This window comes from Zootoca vivipara, chromosome 6, assembly GCF_965207765.1.
Source record: "Zootoca vivipara chromosome 6, rZooViv2.hap1.1, whole genome shotgun sequence".
In the NCBI taxonomy this organism is placed as follows: Eukaryota; Metazoa; Chordata; class Lepidosauria; order Squamata; family Lacertidae; genus Zootoca; species Zootoca vivipara.
Window position 1 is genome coordinate 36048912 of NC_142589.1, and position 14704 is coordinate 36063615.

At 44.3% G+C, this 14704-nt stretch overlaps 1 protein-coding gene across 4 annotated transcripts in view; it reads right to left on the reverse strand.

The window, feature by feature from the left end:
• Positions 1-14704, reverse strand: part of GSE1 (Gse1 coiled-coil protein) — a 389184-nt gene that overhangs the window by 147342 nt on the left and 227138 nt on the right. The gene's annotated exons all lie outside the window — the stretch shown is intronic.

A 14704-nucleotide genomic window follows, 5' to 3' on the forward strand; every position in this document is an offset into this window, starting at 1 on the left:
CAAACAAGGGCTGGAGAGGGCTGAAGAACTACAAAAGATATGCTCTGCTTTGGCTTACTGGGAGTCCTGCACACCCATACCCTAGATTTCAGAAAGCACCGTCCTACATACCTTTAAGACTTTCTTTGCAATCTTATAGACTAGAAACTTGTTTTGGAGTTTGTTTGGTTTTTTAAAAAAATGAAAAGCTGAGATTATCAGGGCTCTGAATTGTGCACTGGATAATACTTGGCCTATACACCAACAGGCTGTTGTGATCATCTGGTTTGAACAAGCATGGGGAATAACTATAGGTGAGTGGACCTGTGCCAGTGAGGGGGAAAGGGGTGCATGGAAATGAATGTGGAATGGTAAGCACGGAGAAGATATGTGTTTGTATACAAAGGAGAAGAAGCATGAAGCTAATGGCTCACTGGAGCTGGCTCAGCACAGACAGAACAGGTTTCCTTTGCACAATAAAAATGGTCTTTGCCTGCTTTCCAAGCGACTATTCAATTTATTTATTTATTTAAAAATACTGATAAGCTTCTCCCTTCCCACCCCTTCACCTTGATGGCACTGCTGCAAGCCTGTAACCATTTCTGCCCTATTAGAAGAGGTATTAATGAGGTCTCTGATCAGCTGGCTGCCTGGTCGGGTGAACTGCAGAAGGTTCAAGTAGCAATTTTCCATTTGCACTTCAAATGTTAATGAATGTTCCTGTGTCGGTTAGAGATTCCCAGCGATAATCGGTGATGCTCAGGTCACTGCAAAGGCTGGCTGCTCACAAGAAGGGTGGTGGTTCTGTTTTGTTTTTTTCAAGCCATTTGATTTCTTTAGGGAATACTCCTGACCAAACAAAAACCAGTAATTTCCCCTGACCAGTCCCGCATACTCCAATTGGCTACAGGGAGAAGGAATCACAAATCAGAAGGCTGTTTCATGCAGGTGTCCCTTAAGCACCATATATTTCTGGCTGCAGAGTGAAGTTGATTCCGGACAAACAAGTATCACTGGGCAGAGGTACAATAGTGTGTACACACACATACATTCCCACACAGCCTGCAAGTCTTTTTCTGACAGCCTCATCTCCCCTCCCCCACCTTTTCTAAATAATTCATCACTGTTAATCCCTAGGCCCGAGCAGAGCCGCTTGGAGGTAAACGCTCTCAGGGGGTGCTGATGATGTAATTGCTAGGTTTTTGTGTGTGTGTGTTTAAAAAAACAACAACCACCACCTACTTCAACGCAGCTTGGAGCCCCGTGGGTAGGTGCACTTTCAAAGCAGACTTCATTGAGTGGGGATGTTAGGCACCCCATGGGACAGCGAAGCAACTTGGGGTGTGAATGCAACCCAGCTGTCTCTATGAACAAGATGATTCCCCACTTACAGCAATGGGAAGGAGGTGTGTGTAGCACACGCACGTACACACACACACACACACACACACACACACACACGGGTGCAAACATAGCCTTGCTATGAAGAAAAAGCATCCAATGAGGAGTTTTCAATTGGTCTGGAACTTGGGCAGGAACAAGAGCACCATGACTTTGTTTTAAAAGATGCACAGAGTGCCCTACCCTTGCCACATACTGCTTCAACGTGTCGTTGTGGCAGCTTTGTGGGTGGGGAAAGGCTTCACAGGAACACAGGAAGCTGCCTTATGCCAAGTCAGGCAATTTGCTCACCTGCAGCCTCATATCATGTTGGCAAGCAACAGGAATAAGGCAAAGAGTTATTTTCTGCCCCCTGCTTCCTGCTCCTTTTAACTGGAAATGCTGGTGCCTGACGCTCTACCAGGTCAGACCGGATTGAGCCCCATCACATTCTATTTCAGAAATTAAGCAGTGGCCTACCTGAACCCCAGATTGAACCTGGGATGTTCTCCATGCAAAGCACATGGCCCTTCCCTTGGAGGAGGATGTTTCATGCCAAAGAGAGGCAATCTGTGGCTCTCCAAGTGTTGTTGGACTATACTTCCCCCATCAGCCTCAATCAGCACAGCCAATGGTTTAGGGGAAATGGAAGTTGTAGTCCAGCAATAATAATAATATACTGTAACTAATACATGGAGGACCAAAGGCACCTCTGCATTATAGCAGCAGTACAGTTGTCAAATAATAGTGCTGCATGGAGCCCCCACTCCTAGGACCCAATGAAATCCTGCTTTGGTATAATGCAGAAAAGTAGAGTCACTCAAATTCCATTCTAAGGCACCTGTAGCACAGTGGTGGGACATCTTCGTTGCATGCACGAAGCCCCAAGTTCAACCTTCAGCATCATTCGGGTCCTTTTTATCTCAGGTAGCAAAGCTGGGAAATGCTTTATTTGCTTGAGACCCCGGTAAAAGGAAACAATGCAAGAACAGACAGAGAAGACATTTTGCTGCCTGAAGCAGAGCCCCAAACCACAGTCATCTTCCAACCAGGCCCAACACTACAGAAAGTCTCACTGCACCATTCAGACCCCAAATCCCTGCCTTCATCTATCCACCACCCACCTTGCCACCATCCCAGTGCTGACTGGAGCAGGTTGCTGAGTATTATTCCAGTCCAATAGAATAATATAGCAGAAGGCAGCTTTACATTATGCAGCGGGTGCCTCTCTCTATAATGTAAACCCTCTGTGTCATTTCACCAGTACTTCATGACTCAGGCTGGGCTCAGTTTCTTGTGAACACATGGAGCCCTTGGAGCAGACCTGAATAGAGGCACCCTCTTGCCTTCCACACTTACACTTGTTGGGCTTCCTATACTGATCCCCATATCCAGTTTTAGGTCTATCTGTGCAAGGTGCCCTTCTCTCATAGGGGAGGGGCTGTAGCTCCATGGCAGAACACCCGCTTTGCTTGCAGAAGGTCCCAGGTTCAATCTCCAGCACCTCCAGATAAGGCGTGGAGCTGCTGCCAACCAGCATAGACAATTCTGAGCTAGATAGATCAAGGGTCTGACTCCATATAAGGCTGCTTCCTAATCAGGCGTGGGGGCATTACAGTCATCACCGAAGACAACTGGCTTGTTCACACATTACACTGAACACCAAGTACAAACTGTCTCTATACATGTGCACATGTTGGTGTGAAAGAATGTATGTATACTTGTCACAGGTCAACTATTGTGTACACAGATGGACAGAATCTACGCTTGTTGTGTGTTACATAGGAATAACTGTACCAGCGGACAGCTCATCTATTTGTGTACATGGGTACACAGATTGTATGGTTGTTGAATGTAATGTGTGAACATCGCTTACGAAGAAGACATATGAGCAAGGAAAAGCTGGCTGGAGGGGGAGTGCAGACTTGACTCTCCCTGGGCAGTCTGTGATCTTCTTCCAACATGTTTTTTGTGTTTTTTTAAAGGTGATCATGCCATGCATGCCCACTAATTAATTCTTAACCTCTGTCAGCAGTTAACTTCCAAGAGGTGACCATTTGTTCTCAGGAAAGACAGTGGCTTATAAAGAGCAAACCAGACTGGGCCAATTCTGTTTCAGGGATGAATTAGGAGCTCGCCAGTTGCAAGACAAGTTCATCTATTTAATTAAGTAGCGGAGATATGGCTGTTAAATTAAGTTAATGGCTCAGCGTGCCAAAGCAAGGAGATAAAAGAAAAGCAGTCATCAGAGTGTCGTGTGTGTGTGTGTGTGGACACACATACAATAAAATAAAAATCACACATGTCCCCAAATCTCTGGTACCTACTCCTGCCAATTGCAAGCTTATCCTCCTCCCTTTCCCAATCTCCCCCCAAACTGTGCTTTATTAGAAATTCAGATGGAGAGCAATACCACACTTGTATCCTGCACATAGCTTTGTTCATGCATGCAAAAATACTATTACATTTTTCATTTTTAGTTTTTCCTGTCTTCTCCCTTCAAATAACCTAAAGCAGCATAGATGGTTTTTCCTTCCCCAGTTTATCCCTTCAGTAACCCTACGAGGTAGGCTAAGATGTAATAACCTTGCTGGATCAGACCATTCACCCACCTAATTCCGCAAAATAGCAAACCAGATGCCACTGGGAAGTCCACAAGCAGGACATGAACGCAAGAGCACTCTCTACACTCGTGATCCCCAGCAACTGGTATGCTGAAGGTAGTACACAACCAGCTGCTGATAGCCTTGTTTTCCATGAACTTGTTTAATCCAAGTGGGTGGCCATCAATCACTACATCCTGTGGCGGTGAGTTCCTTAAGTTAACTATGTGCCGTGTAAATAAGACCTTACTTTTGCCTGTCCTGAATCTTTCAACTAGCATTTTCACTGGACAATCCCTTCACATTCTAATATTATGAAAGAGGGAGAAAGAAATATGAGATAATGACAGAGCCAAGGCGACCCAATTAGCCTCATGACAGTAATGGGGTCTGGACCTGGGCCTCCCCAGGCTTTGTCCAACACTAACCACTACACCTCACTGCTCATAACAAAACTTTGCTGAAATGACAAAAGCCAAATAGGATTCCAGACAGAAAAGTCGAAATTAGAAACGGAGTTATTAGAGACAGACTACAAGAATTTGGCTAGAATGTATAATTTGTTGCTAGAATGGCATTTGAAAGATGAGCAAACAAAATCAGTGATGATTGAATGGGCCAAGGACTTGGGTCATAATGTGATGATGTCGGAGTGGGAAAAATTGTGGAAGAAGGGTATGAAATTTACGGCTTGTACTGTGTTGAAGGAAAATTTGATGAAAATGATGTATAGATGGTATTTGACGCCGGTCAAGCTGGCTAAAATGTATCACAAAAGCGACAATAAATGTTGGAAATGTAAGCAGGATGTTGGCTCATTCTACCATATGTGGTGGACATGCCCTAAGATAAAAGGCTTCTGGGAAATGATTTATAATGAGTTGAAAAAGATGTTTAAAAACACATTTTTGAAAAAACCGGAAGCCTTTTTGCTTGGAATAATTGGGGAAGAAATCCCCAAGGACGATGTTAATTTGTTTATGTATGCCACCACAGCCGCTAGGATCTTAATAGCACAATATTGGAAAAAAGAGGAACTGCCTTCGAGGCAGGAATGGCAAATGAAAATGATGGATTATATGGAATTGGCAGAATTGACAGGAAGACTCCGGGACCAAACAAATGACAAAGTTTTAAAAGATTGGAAGAAATTTAAAATATACATAGGGTATGAATTTGAAAACTAGATTTTGAACATCCAGGAAAATAAAGAAGTTAAGGCAATAGGGAAATAATAGAAGATTGAAAGGGAGAAAATATGATAGATGATATAAAGATGAAATTTTTGAAGTGTTAAAGAGACTATATGATGGGTAAGAAGGATGATTTAGAAACTGCTACAGAAGTTTATAAAAAAGAAAATCAGATAGTAGGGAATTGGGGAAGCCAGAGGACAATGAATATTAAAATGGATTAGAGATGATATATTTTTTTTTGTTGTATTTTTGTATTTTTGTATTTCTGTATTTTGATGTTTACTTTTTGTATTTGTGTTCTGTATGTGTGTTGATAAAATGTTTAATAAAAAATATAATTAAAAAAAAAATGAAATGACAAAAGCCATGTTTTAAGGGCAGGATTAGAGAACAAGGAAAGATAATGGTTTAGCATCCGACCTCTGAAATGGTAGCTTAGGGTGCCTTCCTACGAAGACAGAGAGACTTCTTGATAACATCTGGTGTCACTTCCCTTGCCACAGAATTGGAGGCTTTCTTATCTGGAGACTAAGTTCCATAACTCTTCTGTTCTTTCTATGATCTAAAATAAACTCATTTGGTGAGTGCACTCCCAAAGTATCTTCCGGAAATATGTACATGCACACCTCTCCCTCAGTTCTATGCTTGCTCCAGCCTGCCTCTGATATCTATCTAGGATGCAGAATATGACTTTCAGCATTCCCAGGATTCACAACCTCGACTCCCCTGAAGCCATGGAAACGTAGCTCTGGAGAAGCTCTCTTAGATTTGACTAGCAAATTGCCAACTGCTGTCTTCCTGGCCTCTGCCCACCCCGCCGCACGCACACACACACGAACTCTGGTGATGTAAACACCAATCCCCCAGGAAAATTTAGCTTTCCCTTCCCCTCCTTTGAGCCACCAAAGATAAAAGCTTGTGGGCTCAGGTTGGGACTGAGCCATTGGTGATGCAACTCTGCTGGCCTTGTTACAGCAATCGTTGTGGCTTAACTGGCAGACACCAGTTGCAGGAGCAAGACTTGGATGAAGTGTTTGTTGCAAGACAACAGCACTAAATACGCAGATAAAATCAGCTGTTGTTCCAATTTATCTTTGGTGTTCTACTTTTTCTAACCATGAAAGCTTAAGGTTGCATTATTCAAGAATATGGGAGAACCAGGAAAGGCAAGAGTAGAATTTCCCAGGAGAGTGCTCTTTACCCTTGCTCCCAAAAAACTACCAATACAGCAGAGGATTGAGTAAAATAAACTAAGGGGGCAAAGTTCAATCAACAGAGAAATCCAGTAAGACAACTATTTACAACTCAGCATAGAATTAAGCATGCTGAAGACTGACCTAAGTGCACTTGTTGAAGCCTATTTCAATTGGGATAGGATGAATTTTAATTTTAAAAGCTTCAAAATCAGGGTGTTATTTTGGTTTCTGATATGTTACTGTAAGAGGGAAGGGCAAAATCTACTAAAAATGACCCACTGTTCTGATGCTAAAGTGCCAAGTTGTATGCTATGTTATACTTTAGAATCTCAAAACAAAGCACCTTTATTGCAGCTCTTAAATTCATACATTTATTCAAACCAAATCAAAAGTTGACACATTAAAAGACAGATGATTAAACAAATAAACATTTTTTTCATTGTCTGAACATCCCTAAGATAAACTAAGATAAGCAATATCCTTCTTCTTTCCCCCTCTCCCCAATTTTGCATAGTGCAGGTTTCAGAACTTGCAACTTGCATAGTGCAGGTTGCAGAAGACTAGTTGGTGGTGGTTGTTGTTGTTGTTGTTGTTGTTGTTGTTTGCAGAACCACAACCTTATAGGTTGCAGGAGAGGGAAAGATAAACCAAGTTGGCAAGGTAAGAATTAAAGATAGATGGAGAGCTGGGGTTTCTAAACAGGAATATAATAGAAAACCTAAACATTTACTAAGACATCTGCTCTGAAACACCATCTTTAAAAAAAAAAAGCTTCCAAGACATGCGGCAATTCAACCTGCACACTCCAAAACACAAGCTTCCCCCCAGGGTTGTCCCTGTACAAAAGTCCTCTTGGAGCAGATAGCTCTGCGTACGGTGGACATCACACTGGTAGAGGCAGCAGGAGCAACATCTTCCCCTGACGCACGCATGGCAGGCCATCTACCCTGGGGGCTTTGCATCAGTGCAGTTACATCAATACACTGGAGTCAACAAAAAGTGACAGCGGGTTGTAACTCAACAGCTGCACCTGGCTGCCTGTTCCTGCTCTGCTGTCAGCGACAAAAGAGAAACAAGAGGCACCACCTGAATCAATGGCCGAGCTACCTTTGCCGAAACAAAAGGGCAAGGCTGAGCCAGCCTCCGGCATCCAGCTGGCATTTTGCAACCCCCACCTCCCACCTCCCAAAGAGGCACAGCTCCTAGGTAACAAAGGCTCCTGCCATCTAGGGCTCAGCACCATAATTGCTGTCATGAAAAATAAAAATAAAAATGGTCACAGAGGTGCTGCCTCCTTGTCGGGAGCTGTTTATCTACTGTATCTCTTTGCACTATCAGGCATGCCTGCTGGTTAATCCAGCTGTTCTTTTGTGCATAGGTGAACTATCTGAGGTGGCAAAGTGTGTGGGGGGGAGACATAAAAAGGGATCTCTCTAGTCCACTTTTAGGAAAAAAAGAAAAATACCAGGGTATTGAAGCAGCAGAGAGGGAGCTGAATTGGAATTCTCCAATTACTCTTTATTGTCTTGAGACTGAACGCTTTGGGTAGCTCTCATAGCACCAGGTGAATGCTTTCTGGCTTGCAGCCAGGCGGTGTACACACACAGTGCAATTGCAGCAAGTGGCAGCCCTTAGTCCCCATTGGCTCTACATCAAAACCTTTCTTGCTGCCCAGACAGCTGGGATTACAGACAGGTTCCTCTAGACAACCCCAGAGGAAATAATTTGTTTTGTTAATCGGCTTGGATGCACTATGCAAACTGTAGACACACACCAGCCTGCTTCATGGGCCAAGCTAAGCCAAACCATGGTTTATTGCAGGCATAGGCAACCTTGGCTCTCCAGATGTTTTGGAACTACAACTCCCATGATCCCTGACCACTGGCCCTGTTAGCTAGGGATCATGGGAGTTGTAGTTCCAAAACATCTGGAGAGCTAACGTTGCCTATGCCTGGTTTATTGGGTGTGCAGGTTCCTGGAGAGGAGATGGCAGTCACTGTGCTCCCATCCAGTTCTGCTGATGCACTGAATTAAACCATGGTTTGGCTTCATGTGTTGTTCAAACCCAGGTTTGTGGTTTAACTCTCCCGGAGAAACCGTGAACTGTAAACCGTAGGACAAAGAGTGATCACAGCTCATGGTTAGTGTTGAGAGAGCAGGACCATGAGCCCAGGTTCAACTGAAATGCTAAGCCACACCATGGCCTGACTGAGAACAGCAGCAAAACACCTGGGGAGGAGCGAAGTCTCCACTCATATTAAACCATGGTTTTACTTAGCATGATGTACCAACCAGGTCACAGAAAGTTTTCACAGTTGCACACAGGAAACCAGGGAGAAATACGCTACTTTCTAACATGCTGAAATATTTTATCTTCTTTTTGAAATACTGTACTAGTGTTTGTGGCACAACAATTTGTTTGTTTATTATTTGCAAGAATGAATCACACACCCAACCTCCAGAATGCAGCAGCCCCCCCCCCAGAAGGTGACAGCTGATTCAGATATTAAAAACAATTCATTGCCCCTTCCCAAAGCTGCCTGCATTCCTGGGGCTCTGGTTTGTAAATGGAGCTGGTCTACCCGCTATGTGTTTCAGACCCATGTGCAGGTGTTATCCAGGAGATACCTTTGCTTCCTAAACCAAATCAAGATTGATGGAGCTGTGCTCCATCCTTTCTATGGCATCATGGCACTCAGGGCTTCTATTGCTGCTAGATGCCAGAGGAACCATGCCAGCTCATGCCCGAAGCCGATCTAGTCCCTTGTTTATGTTAGGAATTATGAGTAATTCCTTCCTGTGCCGGCTGCCAGAAGCACTTCGAGGTTATATAAAACAAACAAGGAGGGAATTTTAATAACCTCCTTTCCCTGGGTTGCCTTTTGCTTTGCTCTCCCCTTCCCGGGTGACAAAACCAAGTTTCACAACCTAGTCGGCTGCACACTCAAACAAAGGGCACCTTTGTACAGCCAGCTATCTCTCCCAATACGGGTCACATGCAGAAGCTCTGACCTGCTCTGCTCCATTCAGTAGCCCTCTACCGGTTTCCTCAGAATCAGCTCTCCCTACCACCCCACCATACACAAAAACTGTGCTGGTGCCACTATGCGTACAAGCTCAGGACACCCTATAATAGCATGCTGGAGCCCTATAATCAAAGACAGCCTCCTTGGGAGGGAAGTGGGTGTGGGCTCAGAGTGCCTAAGCTTTGCTCAGTGCCAAGCCTGTGACTAAGAGAGGACATCAAAGGAAAGCAACTAAGGAAAGCATCAACGAAGAAAGCAACCAGAAGAACAGCAAGGTGGCACTTGGCAGTTAGCTGGCTAATACAATAGCCTGAAGCATCTTGGCACCTGTCTCCAAGAAGGAGAAACCTGATCATTCTAGTCACCTTCAGACCCCTTTCCGCACAGTTTGGTTTAGATTTGGAACAATGGAAGCTGCCTTACTAAATGTCCATCTCACTCAGTACTGACTAGCAATGGGGGAGGGAAGGGGAGAAAGAGAAATTCAGTTCACATTTTAATGCAAACCTACCTAGTTCACACCTCCTTAATTCACACCTCCTGAAACACTATGTGAACCAAAACTTATCTGAATTTTGCAATGCAGTTCTCCAGACAAAATAATACAGAGGGAACGGTGCATAAAAATACATAGTATGTGTGAAAACAATATTCAAACATGCATTATAGTAAGGATTGTGTTGCTTGCAAGAATGTGTCTATTAGTGGGAATACACGCTAAAATGCTGGTGAATTTTCACGAGAACTTTAAATAAAAATCACAAACTGATATAGAACTGTGGTAAACTGACCTTAAGATTTTAAAAATGAGAAACTGCCAGAAACTGAAGCAGGCAGCTTCGTCTATCCCCATATCAATGAATGTCCAGAATCTTTAGCAGAGGCCAGAGCCTGAGCAAGAGCCCTTCTGCATGAAAAGTGTATGCTCTGCTATGGGGCCATGGCCCCTTCCATGTGCCTCGGAGCCTTTCTGGGGCCACATGTTGCTACTAGCGGAAAGTCATCTGTTTTGCATTTCAAAAAAAGGTGATAAAAGGGAGAACAAGCAGTTTGCAACAAATGTTTCTCCTCAGAAAAGTGCCAGGTTCCAAACCACATCCTCCACCCTGAAAGCCTAGCCTCTCTTCAATCTCAGCTGTGTGGGTGTGGGCTATAACGGCACATGGCATCCCAAACTGGTAAGATCCACACATTCCAAGGAGGGTTCAAATCCTCTGCAATGTCATAGGCAATACTGAACTCAGATCACACTTAAATGATGCACAGCATGATCAATGATCCCAGAATATTGCTGGCTGGGCAATATCAGGGGCATGGTCTCAAATCCTGGTTCTTCAGAAGCGCTAGGCTTTAGAAGTATTCCCCTCTTCAAGGTGGTGTGGGGGACTTCTTCAAAGCTCAGTTTGGAGAGACAGCACTGTGCAGTGGTCAGAGCCTTAGACTAGGATTGGAAAGACTCTGGTTCAAATCCCTATGAATCTGAAACTCACCAGGTAACTCACTAGGCCAGTCAGCACTTCTTTACCCAACCTACCTCACAAGGCTGTTGTAAGCATAAAGTGTGTGTGTGCGTGCACGCGTGTGCACGCCTTAATCTCCTCGCAGGGAAGGCAAAATATAAATGTAGTAAACAAAACAAACCTGAATTAGCACCACGGACCCCCAACACACACTTTTGATACTTCTAATATGATCTTCCAAATCCTGGCGACCTCCAACAAGAACTCCAAATTAACTTGGAGCAATAGATAAACCTTTCTAAATTAGATTTAATCCCACCCTGAACTTTCAGTGGGTTAGGCCTGCCCTTCTTTGCCAGCCCCACACCTTCCAATGGACTGCCTCATCAGCCTTGGGAGACTCTGGCTCCATCAATACCATACATTTAACACACTATTATACCATTTTAAATAGTCATGGCCTCCTACACCTCAAAAAATATTGGGAAATGTAGTTTGTAAAGGATGGTGAGAGTTGATCAGAGATCCCTATTCTCCCCACAGAGCTATAATTTGCCGAATCCCCTGTAAGGAGGGACTGATTGTGAATCATAGCTCCATGAGGCAAATAGGGGTCTCATAATAACTCTCAGCACCTTCGACAAACTACAGTTCCCAGGATTCTGTGTGGAAAGCCATGACCGCTCAAAGTAGTATCATAGTGCTATCACTGTGCTTTAAAGGTATGGTGCAGATATGGCCCTAATTAAGCTCTTTTTCATTCCTGTTTCTCTCCCTACCCCCACTCCCCACCCCAGAGTAGACTCTTAGACCCCAGATTTTGCAATCCATGGAGCTGTGACTGTTAAAGTGGTATAATAGTGCTTTAAATGTATTGTGCAGATACGGCCTCTGTTTCTGCTTGCACGGAACTTGCTTAGTCTGATGTCAGGCTTCATAAATGTACAGTACCACTATCCCTCCCTGCTGTCACCAAGCAGCTATCAACATCCACCTTTTTCCCAGGCTGTGCTAGCTTTGGCCTGGCTTCTGACAGCTAATAAGAACTGCCTTAAGAGATGGAACAAATGGTCCATTGAAGCCAATATCCTGTTTATCGCCTCCTGTTGCCTCTGCCCCCTTTGGCTTTCCTGGATTCAGCTTCCCTTCCCGTGGAGGCTGCTACTATTTCAAGAAGCACGCAGGCCTCTAGTGGAAATTCAATCTTCCTAGGCTAACCCTTACCTTCCCCAAACCCATCTCTCTCTCTCTCTCTCTCTCTCTCTCTCTCTCTCTCTCTCTCTCTCTCTCTCTCTCTCTCCTTCCCCCACCAACACCAGCTCAGATGAATTTGGGATCGTCACCCCCCCCCAAAAAAAAATCAACAAGATAAAAAAAAACTGTAAAATGGCATGAGCTGGTGCAAGGTGGGAAATGTGATAAGAGCTTTCTGTGAGGGACAGATAAATAGCCCTGGCAGCAAGTAGATGAATTCGGCTAGAAGCTAATAGTGTCTGTCAGCCAGCTCTAGGCCCACAGCCTCACTCCTGCTTCTCTGATCATGGGGGACGTCAACAGGAAGTGACAGGGCAACTGAGCCGAAAGTGACAGGGCAGGCACAAAGAGCGTGTCCTCTGTAAGTGATGATAAATCGGGGGGGGGGGGGGGGAGGAGCTGGCAGTAGAGAGAGGAGCTAAATCAATTGTTTAGCCTACCTACCACATGCTGACAGGGCAAATGTGAAGGCTTTTATAGCTGCCTGGGTTTTCATTTGCAGTTATTCATAGTAGGGCTGGCATGCTTTATCTCACTTGCATTATGTGCAACCACAATGCAGACACTTGTACCGCAATGTGCTCGTGGTCTCAGGGAGGGGTGTGTGTGTGTGTGTGTGTGTGTGTGTGCATGTGTATGTGCATGTGCATTAATGTCAGTCTCCCAAGGCCTGAATAAAATGCCATGGTCTATACAGGAGAGAGAAAATCACCCCTGCAAAGGGGGAAGTGCAATACACGACAGAAAATACGTTCTGCTCCTTTAAATCTGCTTTTCTATCTGGCCAGGATCTTCTCCCTCTAGTTCCAATTCTCAAACTGTGTCGTGCCTCAGCCTGGTGAACAAGCAGCCTCTGCATAGTGGCTGTTGTGAAATGCCGCTGTGAGGCTCAGATTGTGCAACTCCTGATCCTGGAAAGCCTGTTTGCCCCCTGCCTTTCCTTACTGGGATTCAGATGCCACTTCATTACAGCAAGCCTTTGGCTTTAGAGGAAGGGCCCTAGCTTAGTGGTAGAGCATCTGCTTTGCATGCAGAAAGGTTCCAGGTTCAATTCCTGGCATCTCCACGTAGGGCTGAAACCTTGGAGACTAAAAAAAATTCCTTCCAGTAGCACCTTGGAGACCAACTAAGTTTGTCATTGGTATGAGCTTTCGTGTGCATGCACACTTCTTCAGATGCATGTACACGAAAGCTCATACCAATGATAAACTTAGTTGGACTCTAAGGTGCTACTGGAAGGAATTTTTTTTATTTTGTTTTGACTATGGCAGACCAACACAGCTACCTACCTGTAACTAGAACCTTGGAGACTGAAACACTTGAGAACCACTGCCAGTCTGTGCAGACAATATTGAACTAAAGGGACCAATGATCTGACTCGGTATAATGCAGCTTCCTACATTCTCCTACTGAACTGTTTCCCATTCTCTTGCTTTGTGTCATTCTGCTGCCTCTCACTTTTTTGCTGCTTTCTTTGCTTCGGTTCGCTTTTATTGTGCCTTATTGATTTTAATAGCATTGGTTGTATCCAACAAACTTTTTTAGAAATGCCCTTCAGAAATACAGACAGGCAAAATGCTCCCCCACACTCAGGTCCTGTGTCACACCTGTAATACAAAGGAGTTCCAGTCATTGGGGTTGCCTTCTTCCATCAGAATCAGGATCTCCAAGGGAGAATTCCCCATGTAATCCAGCAACTGTGACAGCCCTGGTGGTTTAAACATTACCAGGGCAAGGTTAGATCTGACCTCAAGGCCTGGAGCTTTTCCCAATGTGGAGATATAAGGTTTGTTCAGGCATTACACTGAGCACAGGTAGAAGCTCTCTCTACATATGTACAAATGTTTGTGTTAAAGAGATTGCACCTGTTGATTTGTACAGCTTAACTACTGTGTCACTGGTATACAGATTGTACACTTGTTGAATGTAGCATGTGAACAGCCCTAAAGAGATGGTGGGATATGAGGGTGTATTTGCTCCTGTTTCTGTCATGCACTTGTTAAAAGGACAAGCTCCAGCAAGGAAAATCAGGGCCTGTAACACTAAGTCGAGGCTACACCTATATGTTCAAATGGGGGTCCCAAATTTCCGCTCACCAAGCAAAAAACAAAGCAATTGCAAGAGTATTTGGAAGCCAATCAAAGAGAAGAGAAACTTCACCTTGCAACACTCATTCCTGTCTTCTCTAAAATAAGGTTACTAGGCGTCCCCGTTTCCCAGGGACAGTCCCCAGATTTACAAATCAATCCCCTGACAAAATCCTATCATTCCGACACATTTCGATGAAGTGTCCCCAGATTCACTGAAAAAAATCTTGTAACCTTACTCTAAAAGGCTCAACTATCAATTAAACTTGCTTAACTGTTGCAGCTTCATGCCTTCCCCCAAGGGATGCTGGAATCTGTAGTTTTCTCAGGGTTCCGAGAAACCTGTTCAGTAGCCCTCATCTTCTCCCAAGCCTAGAAGCCATGATGAAAATGAACACAGTTTCAAATTTGCAATATAGGCAGGGCAAGGAAAAGGTGTAGCAGAGACGTTCACAACACACTTCAAAAAGCAGCCCCAGAGCAAAAAGCTTTTAAAAAGAAAAGCCAAGCAAGGACAGCTAGC